The sequence below is a fragment of the Macaca mulatta genome, chromosome 19 (assembly GCF_049350105.2).
Source record: "Macaca mulatta isolate MMU2019108-1 chromosome 19, T2T-MMU8v2.0, whole genome shotgun sequence".
Classification (NCBI taxonomy): domain Eukaryota; kingdom Metazoa; phylum Chordata; class Mammalia; order Primates; family Cercopithecidae; genus Macaca; species Macaca mulatta.
Genome location: NC_133424.1, coordinates 64,935,696 through 64,951,885, shown reverse-complemented (window position 1 = coordinate 64,951,885; position 16,190 = coordinate 64,935,696). Strand labels below are relative to the sequence as shown.

General features: G+C 47.3%; 1 protein-coding gene and 1 long non-coding RNA gene across 3 annotated transcripts in view; one reads left to right on the top strand and one right to left on the bottom strand.

Annotated features, from left to right (window-relative positions):
• Positions 1–16,190, top strand: part of LOC106994839 (uncharacterized) — a 33,808-nt gene that overhangs the window by 1,466 nt on the left and 16,152 nt on the right. The window contains exon 1 of one of the 2 annotated variants that reach the window (XM_015124773.3): positions 6,577–6,618. The exons of the other annotated variant lie outside the window; for it this stretch is intronic. The gene's annotated coding sequence lies outside the window, so the exon portion shown is untranslated. Of the gene's footprint in view, positions 1–6,576; positions 6,619–16,190 lie in introns of those variants that run through there. 2 annotated transcript variants of the gene reach the window in all.
• Positions 10,618–13,884, bottom strand: LOC144337317 (uncharacterized). Its single transcript, XR_013410291.1, has 2 exons — positions 12,062–13,884; positions 10,618–11,549 (listed from the first exon to the last, which is right to left on the bottom strand). It is a non-coding gene; the product is annotated as an uncharacterized LOC144337317 (long non-coding RNA).

Here is a 16,190-nt window from a genome sequence, read left to right as displayed (position 1 = left end):
CCAGCAGCCTGCAATGCAGCGGGCTGTCTCTTTTTTCCCATGCAGATCAGCAGGTCGAGGTGAGAGGTCGAATAAGTGGAGGAAAAGGCACATAATCCCAACAAGAATAATTTCGTGCAGCAGGTAAATCGGTGTGAAAGGAAACTGGTGAGACAGAAAGTAAAAGGAGGAGAATCATTAAATAAAACCTATTGTAGGTGAGATTGAGTGCTGAAGGAGGAAGAGAAGAACAGAGGCATGTTATTTTCAGGCTAATAGAAATGGTGAGATTTTTAGGTTTGTAAGGAGAAAAAGAAAGTTAATCAGAAGGGGGATTAGTTACATGGGTCTCCATTGCCATTAGGGGGGATTGAATTAGACCTCTTGTGATTTGGTGTGCCAGCTTCTAAGGAGTTGGCACAGATCTCACCACGTCTGAGGGCGGTTTGTGATGTGAATGTCTTTTCCCTGTGGTTTTCATCGTCAGTACTCACATGAAGCTTGAGTCTCCCAGTGGGTATCCAGAGAGGGGATTGGTGATCTCCCGGTGAAACAAGCATATCCTCTCCCCCACATTATAATTGTGCCAGGTTCTCAGGTATTGGTTTGGGAGTTTTTCCATAACACTTGCTTGCCTTCATTTAGGGAGAATTTTTTGCCTTTATAATGGTGTTCGGCTGCAGTTAGATTATTATCTCTAGGAACATTTAAAAAATTTAAAGTAAATAATGCCAAATGTATTTGGGAATGGGGGGTAGTTAAATTATGCTTTTGTTGTTCAGACTGTTTAGACAATCGGGTTTTTATCTTTTTTTTTTTTTTTTTTTTGAGACGGAGTCTCGCTCTGTCACCCAGGCTGGAGTGCAGTGGCCGGATCTCAGCTCACTGCAAGCTCCGCCTCCCGGGTTTACGCCATTCTCCCGCCTCAGCCTCCCGAATAGCTGGGACTACAGGCGCCCGCCACTTCGCCCGGCTAGTTTTTTGTATTTTTTTAGTAGACACGGGGTTTCACTGTGTTAGCCAGGATGGTCTTGATCTCCTGACCTCGTGATCCGCCCGTCTCGGCCTCCCAAAGTACTGGGATTACAGGCGTGAGCCACCGCGCCCAGCCGACAATCGGGTTTTTAAAGTGCAATTGGCCCGTTCCACCACAGCCTGTCCCTGAGGGCTGTAAGGGATTCCAGTAATATGGGAAATTCCCCGCTGTTGCATAAATAAATCAAAAACCTTACTAACATATCCAGCGGCTTTGTCTGTATTTATTTGATATGGAAGCCCCATAATTGCAAAGCAAGAATACAGATTTTTTTAAACATGGGCCATGCCTTCCCCTGTTTGGCAGGTAGCCCAGATAAAACCTGAGAAGGTGTCTACAGAGACATGCATATGTGACAGTCTGCCAAAGGAGATAACATGGGTCACATCCATTTGCCATAAATCATTAGGACTTAGGCCTCTGGGATTAACGCCAGGTTCCTGATTTGGAAGTACAAAAACTTGGCACTGAGGACAGCTGTGAACAATAATCTTAGCCTGTTTCCAGGTAAGAGCAAATGTATCTTTTAATCCAGCAGCATTGTCATGAGTGAGATTATGAAACTCCTGAGCTTCTTGGGTTGCAAAAGAGACCAAACACTCGACTTTATGGTTACCGGCAGACATGGGTCCTGGTAGAGTGGTATGAGATCTAATATGCATAATATAGAAAGGGTGTCTACGTTGGCGAACCGCCTGTTGTAACCTTGAAGATAAAGAAGCCAATTCAGAATTATCAATATGTTTGATAGTAGCAGTTTCTATATTTTTAGTGGCATGTACAACATAAGCAGAATCAGAGACAATATTTAAAGGATTAGGGAAATCCTGTAAGGCAATAATGACAGCAGTTAACTCTGCCTTTTAAGCAGAGGTGTAAAGGGTAGAAATAAGCTTATCTGCAGGACCCACATAACCAGCATTGCCATTACTGGAGCGGTCAATGAACACTGTAACGGCCTCAGGAGTGGGCTGACCTTTGGTTAAGACGTCACTTTTATAAAATCAAACAATTTGTTCTTTGGATAATGATTATCAATAACGCCAATAAAATCAGCCAAGTGAATTTGCCACAGTATGGAATGTTGAAAGGCGGCTTGAACTTTGAGCCGATTTAAAGGAACTACAGTTAAATTCAGATCAAATCTGGAAATTTTAAGTATTCTACACCGAGCTTCTCCAATTACAGTGGCCATTTGGTCTAGATAAACAGACAAAGTTTTGACACAGAATGAGGAAGAAAACACCACTCCCCTAAATCATTATGTTGAACTATTAGTCCAGTAGGAGAGTGTAATGAAGTGAAAACCAGAAGCTGAAAAGGCTGAGACGGCTGTACTCTAGATAACTGGGCGGCCTGGATTCTTTCCTCTATAAATTCCAGTTCTAGTGAAGCCTCAGGGGCCAAAGTCCTGGGACTGTAGAGATTGGAATCTCCCCGCAGCATAGAAAACAATTTAGACAGTGCATAGGTTGGAATACCTGAAGTAGGTCTTCAATAATTAATGTTACCCAAAAGTTTTTGGAAGTCGTTAAAGTTTTCAAAGAATCTCTCCTAATTTGAACTTTTTGAGGTTGAATACATTGTTTATCGACCACCATTCCTAAATATTGAACAGGAGTGGTGTGTTGAATTTTATCCTGAGCGATGTGTAATCAGCCTCTGTAACATGGAGGCTCAAACTTTGATAACAGTCAATTACTTCTTTATCAGTGGGGGCAGAAAGTAAAATATCATCAATATAATGAAGAATATAGGCCTGGGGAAATTGGGCTCGAACTAGTGAAAGCACTTGCCCAACATAAAGCTGGCAGACTGTAGGGCTATTCAGCATTCTCTGAGTAAGTACTCTCCATTGATAACGAGCTACAGCCTCCTGACTATAGATAGATGGTACAGTAAAAGCAAATTTTTCACAGTCCAATTTATGTAAAGGAATATGAAAAAAATCTTTAAGATCGAGAACTATGAGAGGCCAATTTTTAGGTATTAAAGCAGGGGCAGGCCTGCCTGGTTGGATGGCCCCCATAGGTTTAATTACAGCGTTAATGGCCCTTAAATTGGTTACCATCTACCACTTGCCTGATTTCTTTTTTACTAGAAACAGGGGAATTCCAGGGGGAAAGAGAAGGTTCCACATTTCCAAGTTGTAATTGTTCAGAAACCAAGCGAGTTAAAGCCTCCAGTTTTTCTTTAGAGAGCGGCCACTGCTGAATCCAAACGGGTGTGTCAGATTTCCAGTGTAAAGGGATAGGATAAGGAACCGAGGCAGCAGGATAACCTAAACCCACCCTGTTTTATTTTACAGTAACTGGGAGGGGTTTAGTAATCCCTTCATGTTTTGGATCGAGACGGAGTCCAGCAACAAACCTCATGGTTTCCATCATATGCTGACTGGGAGCACTATATGAATTATGTGGAATATTAATTTCAGCCCCCCATTGTGCCAGTAAATCTCTACCCCAAAGATTAATGAGGACTGGAGTGATATAAGGCTGAGCTGTACCCTTTTGACCACCAGGGTCAGTGCAAGGCAAGATAAATATGCTCTCATAAACTTCCTCGGCTTTTCCAACACATACTAGTCCCATGTTGGTGGGATGTTTAAGCCAGGAGGAAGACCATAAACTAGAGGAAATAACAGAAAGATCAGCCCCAGTATCTACCAGGCCCTCAAACTTTTTTCCTTGAATGTGAATGGTGCAGGTGGGCTGCTGTTTAAAAATTGTATTAATCCAATAAGCGGCCTTTTCACCACCTGAGCCAATCCTAGGGCCACGTGCCTTATTTCCTTTGTTTTAAATGATATTAGGTAGTAAAAGCTGGCCGGAATGGAAACAGGAGCCTTGGCAGATACGATTAATTTAATCTCATCAACGGAATCAGAATTAATGAGACCAGTATGAATGGTGATTCCTTTAGCAGAGGTGGATGCCCTACCTAACACCAGGCCTACTGAACCTTGAGGTAAAGGGCCAGTGACCCTTATGGGTACAATTAAAGGCAAAGAGTTACGTAGTAAATTTAGAGGAATAATACTACAGATATCGACCTTCCCGCCCCCTACCGTGGAGGTGGACAAGCATTGTATTGAGACAAAAGGAGAGGCTGAGACCTATTTGGGTTGGCTGTAGGTAAATTTGTTTGTGCTGGGGGTTGCATTGGGACCGCCTGAAGCAGAAACGCAACTTTGGTCTGAGTCTGAAGCATCCTATTTGACATTGGGGCCTGCGGCTGGCCCTGCTCCCCATTTCCCTGGTGTTGTGGTGGGAGTTTCCATCTATATCATATTTAGAGCAGCAATTATTTGCCCAATGTTTACCTTTGTGACATGGGCAAACACTAGCAGCAGCATTTGGCTGTGTTTGTTGAGCTGGCTTAACAGCTTTTGTTTTTAACAGTGCAATTTTTTCAAGTATGACCAAGTTTACCGCTATTAGAAAAGAATTAGAAGTATACTGGTGATTACAGGTGTAAATGTGTGAAGAAGGTACAGAGAAGTAGTCTGAGTGGATGACAAAGGGACCCGGTGAGGAACCAAAATAACAGGAGGGTGAGGGGCTGAAGTGGATGGGGGAGGGCCTGAAGAATTATAGGTAAATTGTAGTTTGGTCCCAGAGCCATTAGGTAACTCTGGAGGTTTGAAGAGAGAAGAATTAGCATATATATGGTCCTGGACTGTCTGGGCTCCAAGAAAAGAATTAGTGGGACCAGTTTGGTTGGTGTCCTTCATAGCCCGTGCCCACAGAATAGCCTTGTGGGTGTCTGATTCAATGCCTTCACAAGCTTTAATATATACAGGCAACACCTCGTGATCAGGTAAATTTTGTCGTTGGACAGAATGCATAGCCATTTTACACTAATGGTTCGCATTTTCAAAAGCTAACATACGAAGGAGAATACCTTGAGCATGCTCATCAGAGACAGATTTTTCAACAGCATCTTGTAATTTAGCTGAAAAATCAGGGGATGATTCAGTGTGACCTTGTTTAACCATGGTAAAAGAAACAGGAGCTTGGCCTGGGGCACGTAATTTATCCCAGTTCTCATACCCACATTTGTTATTTGTTCTGTAGTAAGAGTATCAAAGTTTAATTGGGCTTAAGTATCAGAGAAACTATTGGAGCCTGTGAGCTGAGCCTGAGTAATTAGAATGCCATTAGTCCGATTTAGCCGGCAAACAGGCCTCTTCTATTTAATGGGTTGTACAGAACAGTGAAGTTTCTTTCTCTCTTTTTCCACCTCTTAGCTGTTTGCCTCGATTTCCCATCACATTCTGGTCTAAGGCTTATTTATTAATAAAATTGTTTTCATTTCTTTCTCTGTTATCGTCGTGGAGATGATTTCTCATTTGGGAGAACAGTTTTTAGTTTTCAATTATACTTTGTCAACATTTAAAAAGCGAAGTAAATAATATTTCTTGGGCCAGGCATGGTGGCTCATGCCTGTAATCCCAGCACTTAGGGAGGCTGAGGCAAGCAAATAACTTGAAGTGAGGAGTTCGATACCGGCTTGGTCAACATGGTGAACCCCGTCTCTACAAAAAATACAAAAATTAGCTGGGCATAGTGGCGCGCGCCTGTAATGCCAGCTGCTCCCGAGGCTGAGACAGGAGAATCGCTTGAACCCAGGAGGCAGAGGCTGCACTGAGTCGAGATCTCACCACTGGACTCCAGCCTGGGCGACAGAGAAATACTCTGTCTCACACACACACACACACACACACACACACACACACAAAAGAAAGGAAAAGAAAAAGAAAAGAAAAAACAGAGAAAGAAAAAAGTAAATAATAATAATAATAAAGAAAGTAATTGATCTCTTCTACAAATGTGCCAGGACAACCAACTGGATATCCACATGGAAAAGAATAATGTTGGATCCCTTTGTCACACCATCAAAAATTTTAAAAAGTTTTTTTAAAAAAGAGAAAGAGAGAGACAAGGAAGGGAGACCTGTGGCAGTGGGTGTTACTTGTCGCCGAGGCTGGCTTGGAACCCCAGGCTCAGCGATTCTCCTGCCTCTGCTTCGTGAGCAGCTGGGACCTCAGGCTCCCACCCCCGTGCCTCTGCTGTGTTTAAGCAGCAGGTGGTGACCTCACTCCTCCCTGGCCTGAGCACTCCGCCCCGCACCCCAGGCGGTGGCTTTAGGGAAGTCTCTGAAGCTGAGCACAGGATAGACTCTCCCTCCCTAGTGGATGGACAATAGAAAAGGAGAGGATTTCTATTCTGCTCTGTGGGCCATCACCATGACATCGTACGTGCCGCCCAGGCAGGGCTTTGCATTTCATATTCTAGTTTGCATCCCGGTTCCAGACAATTCCAGGGCTTTTGAATCATTCCTCAGACTTTCTGGCCCTCTCGCCTCCACAGCCTGAAGACAGAGACGCTGGGAGCGGGGCTAAGAGATGCGCAGGACCTGCCCCGGCCCCGCCCTCTGCCAATTCTAAAGGACAGAGTCTCTCCGCCTCGCCCCCAGCCCCTACCTCGCCCAGGCCCCGCCCACCTTCTCCGGCCTCCCGCCCAGGCCTGGCTTCTGTCCTGCGCGCGCAGATTAACGCTAACCCGGAAGCGGATCGGGTGGAGAGACGGTCACGTCGCGCGGTGAGTTTTGCTCTGTGTTGTATTAAGTCTCCGCTTCCTAGATCCCCAGCACTTCCCACCCTGGGAAGTGGGGTCTTCCCAGACCTGTAAATTCTCGCCCGTCTTCCTTCGCCCAGAGCAAATTGAGACATCCCCGTGAGACCCCAGGGTCGCTTCCTTTTGGGTTTAAAGTCGCCCTGAGGCTAGTCCCGTCACCCATCTTTCTGCTATAGGGCAATGTATACACTTCCTGTTGCGTAGTTTTCCTGCTCAAAACCTTGTTCTGACTCCTCCTGCCCCGCGCTTTTTAAAGTCCTCACCCTGGAGGTGGATTCTTGCCCAGGGGGCGCCTCTTAGCCTCCTCTTCGTTGGCCCCTGGAGCGCCGCGCTGCGGCCCCAGTCCCGGGGAGGTCCAGTCCTCTTCCGGGTCCTGGGATCCTGCAGAACCCAACCTTGTCCTAAGGTGCGCAACCCCCTCCCCACCTCCCTCCTCCTGCCAGGGTCTGCTGCTCCCCAGGTCTCCCCTCCGCCGTCACAGCTTTCACTGAAGCCGCACTGGGGAGGTCCCAGGGGCCTGTCCTGTGACGTGGGATCTTCTGGCCTGCCGAGCTCCAGCCCCTGGAAAATGCGCTCCTCCGGGATGCAGGCGTCTTACTCCAAACCCTCCTGTGATTGTGTGGGCCAAAGGGATCAGGAGACAGACAGAGAGCAGTAGAAAACCTGAGACAGAGAAAAGAAGAATAAGAAAGGCCCAGAACAGATGGCAAAATAGCGGATTGGTGAGGGATATGCCAAGAGATGGCAAAAGTGAAAAAAAAAAGAAAAAAAGTAAGAAAGCAGGAGGAGGAAAGCAACTGGAGAAATGTAGAGAAAAGCTAGATGTACAGAGAGATGAAGGACGGCAAGGTAGAGAGAGTGGCAGCAAAGAGGGAGGCTCATCAGAGTGAGGGAGAGAGAGAGGGATTTGGAGCCAAGGCAACAGAGCAGAGTGGTGCTTGTGTCAAGGAGAACCGAGGGAGAACCACAGAAGGGAGGACACCTGGGGATCTGAGGTGCCACAGAGTGGGGACAGGGGAGTATATCAGGGAAGAGAGAATTTAACAAGGAGATCAGAGGAGGCGCAGAGATGGGAGAAGAGGCAGAAATAGACGGAGATTGAGGACGATCTAAAGATTGGGGAGAAGGAGCAACAAGAGGTTAAAAAAGTTGCGAGGATGGAGCAGAAGAGGTGGAAGAGAAGGAATAGAGGGAAGAAGGGGATAAACAGCAGAAGAGGAGAGGGGTACAAAATGAGCAGCAGAATCCCAGGGAGAAAGAAAAGAAAACGAAAGCTAGAGAGAGAAGGGGAGAATGAGAGGTATGTACAGAATTAGGGAGGGAAGCACAGTAACGAAGAAAGAGGGGCTGGGCACAGTGGCTCACGCCTGTAATCTCCTCACTTTAGGAGACTGAGGCAAGGGGATTGCTTGAGTCCAGGAGCTCAAGACCAGCCTGGGCAACATAGTGAGACCCCCCCACCATCTCTGCCAAAAAAAAATAAGTAAATAACCGGGCTTAATTGTGTGCACCTGTACTCCCAGCTGCTCTGGAGGCCGAGCTGGGAGGATGACTTGAGCCCAGGGGGTCCAGGCTGCAGTGATCTGAGATCATGCAACTGTACTGCAGTCTCAAAATAAAAAAAAGGGTGAGAGACTTTGGGCTCAGATGAGTGGGTGAGTTCATTGGATATGATTAGTTGTGACATGTTGACTTCTGTGTATATAATCTAATAACTAAAAACTTGTTTAAATTATACAGATAAGATTGAGAATTTTAAAATTCATATCTGTAAGACGTGTATGGGCCGGGCTCGGTGGCTCACGCCCCCATAATTCCAGCACTTTGGGAGGCTGAGGTGGACGGATACCTAAGGTCGGGAGTTTGAGACCAGCCTAACCAACATGGAGAAACCCCGTCTCTACTAAAAATACAAAATTAGCTGGGCGTGGTGGCACATGCCTATAATCTCAGCTACTGGGGAGGCTGAGGCAAGAGAGTCGCTTGAATCTGGGAGGCGGAGGTTGTGGTGAGCCGAGATCGTGCCATTGCAGTCTAGCCTGGGCAACAAGAGAGAAACTCTGTCTCAAAAAAAAAAAAAAAAAGACATGTATATTCTATAAATCTTGGCATAAGAGGTTATGTTCCACTTGGAATCCCTATTCAGCTAGGTTGAAGTGACTAATTCAGTTGTCAATCACTGCCTTCCCTTTTCCTAGGATGGGGTAAGACATGGGGCAGTAAAGTGGGAAAATAGTCACTGTTATTACATAATACTTTTAATTGAATTAATCAATATTTTGAGACAGGGTCTGGCTCTATCACCCAGGCTGGAGTGCAGTGGCCTGACCTCCTCTAACTGCAGCCTCGACCTCTTGGGCTCAAGTGATCCTCCTACCTCAGTCTTCTCAGTAGCTTGGACCAGAGGCATGAGCCACCAAGCCCGGCTAGTATTTTTTTTTTTTTTTTTTTTTTTTTTTTTTTTGTAGAAATCGGGTTTCACTATGTTTCCCAGGCTAGTCTCAAAATCCTGGGCTCAAAGGATCCTCCTGCCTTGTCCTCCCAAATCACTGGGATTACAGGTGGGATTACAGGGATGAGCCACCGCGTCTGGCCTACATAGCCCTTTTTTTTTTCTTTTATTTTCTTTTTTTTTTTTTAAGAGAGGGAGTTTTGCTTTTGTTGCCCAGGCTGGAGTGCGATGGCATGATCTCAGATCACCACAACCTCTGCTTCGTGGTTTCAAGCGATTCTACTGCCTCAGCCTCCTGAGTAGCTGGGATTACAGGCGTGCACCACCACGCCTGGCTAATTTTGTGTTTTTAGTAGAGACGGAGTTTCTTCATATTGGCCCAAGCTGCTCTCTAATTCCCGACCTCAGGTGATCCGCCCGCCTTGGCCTCCCAAAGTGCTGGGATTACAGGCATGAGCCACCATGCCAAGCCCATAGTAGTTTTTAAAAGGGACTTCAGGGCGCTGTGGCTCACGCCTGTAATCCTAGCACTTTGGGAGGCCTAGGTGCGTGGATCACGAGGTCAGGAGTTTGAGACCAGCCTGGCCAACACAGTGAAACCCCATCTCTACTAAAGAAATACAAAAATTAGCTGGACATGATGGCAGATACCTGTAATCCCACCTACTCAGGAGGCTGAGGCAGGACAATTGTTTGAACCCCGGAGGCAGTGGTTGCAGTGAACCAAGATTGCGCCACTGCATGCCAGCTTAGGCAACAGAGCTAGACTCCATCTGAAAAAAAAAAGAAGGAGAGAGAAAGGAACGTCAAAGCCCAGCGTGGTGGCTCATGCCTGAATCCCAGCACTTTGGGAGCACTTAAGGTCAGAAGTTTGAGACCAGCCTGGCCTACATGGTGAAACCCTGTCTCTACCAAAGTACAAAAATTCACCGGGTGTGATGGCGCATGCTTCTTTTTTTTTTTTTTTTTTTTGAGACGGAGTCTCGCTCTGTCACCCAGGCTGGAGTGCAGTGGCCGGATTTCAGCTCACTGCAAGCTCCGCCTCCCGGGTTCACGCCATTCTCCTGCCTCAGCCTCCGGAGTAGCTGGGACTACAGGCGCCCGCCACCTCGCCCGGCTAGTTTTTTGTATTTTTTAGTAGAGACGGGGTTTCACCGGGTTAGCCAGGATGGTCTCGATCTCCTGACCTTGTGATCCGCCCGTCTCGGCCTCCCAAAGTGCTGGGATTACAGGCTTGAGCCACCGCGCCCGGCCGATGGCGCATGCTTCTAATTTCAGCTATTCCAGAGGCTGAGGCAGGAGAATTACTTGGACCTGGTTGGGAAGCCGAGGTTGCAGTGAGCCACGATCGCACCACGGCACTCCGGCCTGGGTGACAGAGTGAGACTGTCTCCCCCCGCCAAAAAAAAAAAAAAAAAAAGAAAATTAAAAAATTAGCCAAGGATGGTGGCATGTGTCTGTAGTCACATCGACTCAGGAGGCTGAAGCAGGAGAATCTCTTTAGGCAGGAGAATCATGCCACTACACTCCAGCCTGAGTGATAGAGCATGACTTGATCTCAAAAACAAAAACAAAAAAGAAATAGCAATCAGCTCTTTAATGTCTCTCTTTATAAAAGCGGTAGTCCTGGCTGTGCACAGTGGCTCACACTTGTAATTCCAGCACTTTGGAAGGCTGATGCGGGTGAATCACCTGAGGTTGGGGGTTCGAGACCAGCCTGACCAAAATAGAGAAACTCCATCTCTACAAAAAATACAAAATTAGCTGGGTGTGGTGGCGCATGCCTGTAATCCCAGCTACTCGGGAGGCTGAGGCAGGAGAATTGCATGAACCCAGGAGACAAAGGTTGTGGTGAGCCATGATTGCACCACTGCACTCCAGCCTGGGCAACAAGAGGGAAACTCTGTCTCAAAAAGTAAATAAATAAATAAATAAATAATAAAAATAAAAGCGCTAGTCCTATTCACATGTAGTCAACACCCGTGACCAAATTCTCTCAAAGGCACTATCTTCAGGAACATCCTATTGGACAATAAGAACTCTGAACATCGCTGTTGGCCAATATGATCATTCAGACCAGAGAGCCTATATCTTGCCTTTTATGTTTTTATTGTGCAATTTGTTTTATACAATGTTTTCTGTGATCTCAGTTTATAAATTTTCCCAGTACACATTCTATATTTTATATTTTATGCACAGTTAACTAGATAACTAAGGGCAATGCATATATATAAAATTGCTGTATTGCCTGGTGTTACCTAACTGTATCTGTGACATCATAATTAATTTCACCCTCCGACACTGTAAGTCAGTTCTTTTTTTTTTTTTTTGAGACGGAGTCTCGCTCTGTCGCCCAGGCTGGAGTACAGTGGCACAATCTCGTGATCCCCTGATCATGAAGTCAGGGGTTTGAGACCAGCCTGACCAACATGGTGAATCTCTACTAAAAATATAAAAATTAGCTGGGCATGGTGGCGGGCGCCTGTAATCCCAGCTACTCCGGAGGCTGAGGCAGGAGAATTGCTTGAACCTGGGAGGCAGAGGTTGCAGTGAGCCGAGATTGCACCACTGCACTGCAGCCTGGGTGACAGAGTGAGACTCTATCTCAAAAAAAAAAAAAAAAAAAATGCATACAACCAGATAGATAATACCTGTGTCTCAGTAGGAAATTAAATAATTCAAACATCAAATGATTCCAATTTAAAGCTTTGGACCTTTAAATAATTCTGAGCCTTGAGAGGAATGTCATCCTGCAACCTGAGTCTAGTGGAATGCAGGCGCAACTTCTAAGAGTTTTCCTGGCTGACCATGGTGGCTCAAGCCTGTAGTCCCAACAGTTTGGGAGGCCGAGGTGGGTGGATCACTTGACTTCAGGAGTTCAAAACCAGCCTGGCCAGCTTGGCAAAACCTTGTCTCTACTAAATATACAGAAAAATTACAGGCGCCTGCCACCACGCCCAGCTAATTTTTGTATTAGGGTTAGTGTTAGGGTTTCTCCCCTTCCCTTGGGATGAAGCTAATTAGCTGACAGAGATTCTCACCTCCATTACGAAGTACAGCCAGGATGAACTGTGTGTAACCAAGGGCTTGTCAACTCCTCTTCCCTGAAGACTGATTAGTGTTTATCTTTAAAACATGTACTTAATGGGTTGTTTAGAATACTGAAGTTTCTGTCTTTTCAACCTCTTAGCTGTTTGCCTCTATTTCCCACCACATTCTGCTCTAAAGCTTATTAATAAAATAGTTTCTCTTTCTTTCTCTATTATCGTCGTAGAAATGATTTCTCATTTGGGGGAATTCTCTTGGTTTTTCAATTATATTTTCTCACATTTAAAAAGTGAAGTAAAGAATATTTCCTGGGCCAGACATGGTGACTCATGAGTGTAATCCCAGCAGGCAGGTGGATCACTGAAGTCAGGAGTTACAGACCAGCCTGGCCAACATGGTGAAACCCCGTCTCTACCAAAAATACAAAAATTAGTTGGGTGTGGCCGTGTGCGCTTGTAATAGCAGCTACTCCAAAGGCTGAGGCAGAATAGCTTCCACTCAGGAGGCAGAGGCTGCAGTGAGTCATGAACTCGCAACTGCACCCCAGCATGGGCCACAGAGAAATACTCTGTCTCAAAAATAAAAGGAAAGAAAAAAGTAAAAAAAGAGAAAGTAATAGATTTCTTTCACAAATGTGCTGGGACAACTAACTGGATATCCACATGGAAAAGAGTAATGTTGGATCCCTGTGTCACACCATCAAAAATTTTATTTAAAAAGGGCTAGAAAAGAAAAAATCAAGGCGGGGCGCGGTGGCTCACCCCTGTAATCCCAGCACTTTGGGAAGCTGAGGCGGGTGGATCACGAGGTCAGGAGATCGAGACCATCCTGGCTAACACAGTGAAACCTGTCTCTACTAAAAATACAAAAAATTAGCTGGGCATCATGGCGGGCGCCTGTAGTTCCAGTTATTCGAAAGGCAGAGGCAGGAGAACGGTGTGAACCTGGGAGGCGGAGCTTGCAGTGAGCCAAAATCTTGCCACTGCACTCCAGCCTGGGCGACAGAGCGAGACTCCATCAAAACAGAAAAAAAGGAAAGGAAAAGAAAAGGGCAAGAGAGAGACGGAGAAGGGAGTCCTCCAGGAGGGGTGTTACTTAGTCGCCCAGGCTGGCCTGGACCCCCAGGTTCAGGGATTCTCCCGCGGCTGCTTCCTGAGTAGCTGAGACCTCAGGCTTCTGTCTGGTGCCTGCATCCCTGCTGTGTTTAAGCAGCAGGTGGTGACCTCTCCTCTCCCTGGCCTGAGCACTCCGTCCCGCATCCCAGGCGGAGGCCCTAGGGAAGTCTCTGAAGCTGAGCACAGGGTGGACCCTCCCTCCTGAGTGAATGCAGAATAGAAAGGGAGAGGATTTCTATTCTGTTCTGTGGGCTGTCAGCATGAAATCGTACATTCCGCCCAGACAGGGCTTTGCATTTCACATTCTAGTTTGCATCCCCGTTCCAGAGAATTCCAGGGCTTTTGAATCATGCCTCAACCTTCCTGGCCACTCTCGCTTCCAAAAACCCGAAAAACAGGCTCTGGGTGCCAGGCAGAGAGACCCACAGGTCCCGCCCCTGGCCCACCCTCCGCCGCTTCCACAGGGCAAGGTCTCTCCGCCACACGCCCCGCCCCTACCCCGCCCAGGCTCCGTTAACTTGCTCGCGGGCTCCGCCCAGGCCTGGTTTCTGTCCTGCGCGCGCAAACCCGGAAGCAGATCGCGTGAGGTGAAGGTCCTATCGCGGAGCGTGAGTTTCGCTCTGTCTTGTATTCACTGGCTTCCCAGGTCCCCAGCGTTTCTGTCCCTGGGACGTGGGGTCCCCACGGACCTGGAAATTCTCGCCTGTCTTCCTTCACCCAGAACAAATTGAGACGTCTACGTAAGAGTCCGGAAGTTGCTTCCTTTTGGGTTTGAAGTCGCCCGGAGGCTGTTCCCGTCCCGGTCTTTCTGCTCTAGGGCAATGTATACACTTCCTATGCCATAATTTTCGCCTCAAAACCTTGTTCTGACTCCTCCCACCCCATGATTTTTAAAGTCCTCAGGCTCGAGGTGGATTCCCGCCCTGTGCGCTGCCCAGCCTCGCCCCAGTCGGCCCCTGGAGCACAGCACCGCGGCCCCAGTCCCGGGGTGCTTCGACCTCTGCCTGGTCCTGGGATCCTGCAGGTCCAACCCTTGTCTTAAGGCGCTTTCAGCCCCCCACGTCCCTCCTCATGCTGGACCCTGCTGCTCCCCAAGTCTTTCCTCCGCAGTCACCGCTTCCCCTGAGCCAGGGTTGGGCAGGTCCCAGGGGCTTGTCCTATGACACCTGGTGTTCTTGCCTGCCCAGCTCCACCCCCTGGAAAATGCGCTTACTCCAAACCCTCCTGTGATTGTGTGGGCCAAAGGGATCAGGAGACAGAGAGAGGGACTGAGAGAGCAGTAGAAAACAAGAGACAGAGAAAAGAAGAATGAGAAAGGTCCATAACAGATGGCAAAGTAGAGGATGGGTGAGGGATTAGCCAAGAGACAGCAAAAGTGAAAGAAAAAAAAAGCGGGAAGAGAAAAGCAACTGGAGAAATGTAGAGAAAAGCTAGCTGTACAGAGATGAAGGACAGCAAGATAGGGAGAGGGGCAACAAAGAGGGAGGCTCACCAGAGTGAGGGAGAGGAGGAGGGATTTGAAGCCAGAGCAGAGTGGTGCTGGTGGCAAGGAGAACAGAGGGAGAACCACAGCAGGGAGGACACCTGGGGATCTGGGGTGCTAGAGAGTGGGGACGGGGGGTATAACAGGGAAGAGAGAATTTAACAGGGAAAGCAGAGGAGACGCAGAGATAAGAGAAGAGGTGGTAATATATAGAGATTGAGGACGATCAAAAGATTGGGGAGAAGGAGCAACAAGAGGTTAAATAAGGACTGGACGCGGTGGCTCATGCCTGTAATCTCAGCACTATGGGAGACTGAGGTGGGCGGATCACCTGAGGTCCAGAGTTCGATACGAGCCTGACCAACATGGAAAAAACCACGTCTCTACTAAAAATACAAAATTAGCCAGGCGCGGTTGCACATGCCTGTAATCCCAGCTACTAGGGAGTCTGAGGCAGGAGAATCGCTTGAACCTGAGAGGCTGAAGTTGCGGTGAGCCGAGATCTCGCCATTGCACTCCACCCTGGGCAACAATAGCAAAACTCGGTCTCAAAAAAAAAAAAAAAGAAAAAAAAAAGAGGTTAAATAAGTTGTGAGGATGGAGCACAAGAGGTGGAAGAGAAGGAATAGAGGGAAGAAGGGGATACATAGCAGGAGAGGAGAGGGGTACAAAATGAGGAGCAGAATCCCAGGGAAAAAGAGAAGAAAACAAGAACTAGAGAGAGAATTGGAGAATGAGAGATATGTACAGAATTAGGGGCCGGGCGCGGTGGCTCAAGCCTGTAATCCCAGCACTTTGGGAGGCCAAGACGGGCGGATCACGAGGTCAGGAGATCGAGACCATCCTGGCTGACAGGGTGAAACCCCGTCTCTACTAAAAAAAATACAAAAAACTAGCCGGGCGAGGTGGCGGGCGCCTGTAGTCCCAGCTACTCGGGAGGCTGAGGCAGGAGAATGGCGTGAACCCAGGAGGCGGAGCTTGCAGTGAGCTGAGATCCGGCCACTGCACTCCAGCCTGGGCGACAGAGCGAGACTCCGTCTCAAAAAAAAAAAAAAAAACAGAATTAGGGTGCTCAGTTTTAACTCGAATTTTAAATGGGTTCCAGTTATCCAAATGTTAAAAAAAAAAAAAAAAAAAAAAAAAAAAAAAAAACACAAGATGAGCAAAAACAGGGGATTAGTCAAATCACCTTGAGCCTTATCATCTCAGAGCTTTAACCCACCTACACGACTCCATGTCCCCTACAGGCCTCGCCACTGAGCTCTACAATCCTGTGTCTAATTGTCTCCTCAGCTCTCTCCTGGGACATCAAACGGGCATCCTCACCTTCAGGTGTCCATAAGTGATGTCCTAAACCCCCGAACATTCCCTTACAGTCTGCACATCTCAGAAGAGAGTGACTGTGTACTTCTGGAAACTTAGCTGAACTTGACAGCAT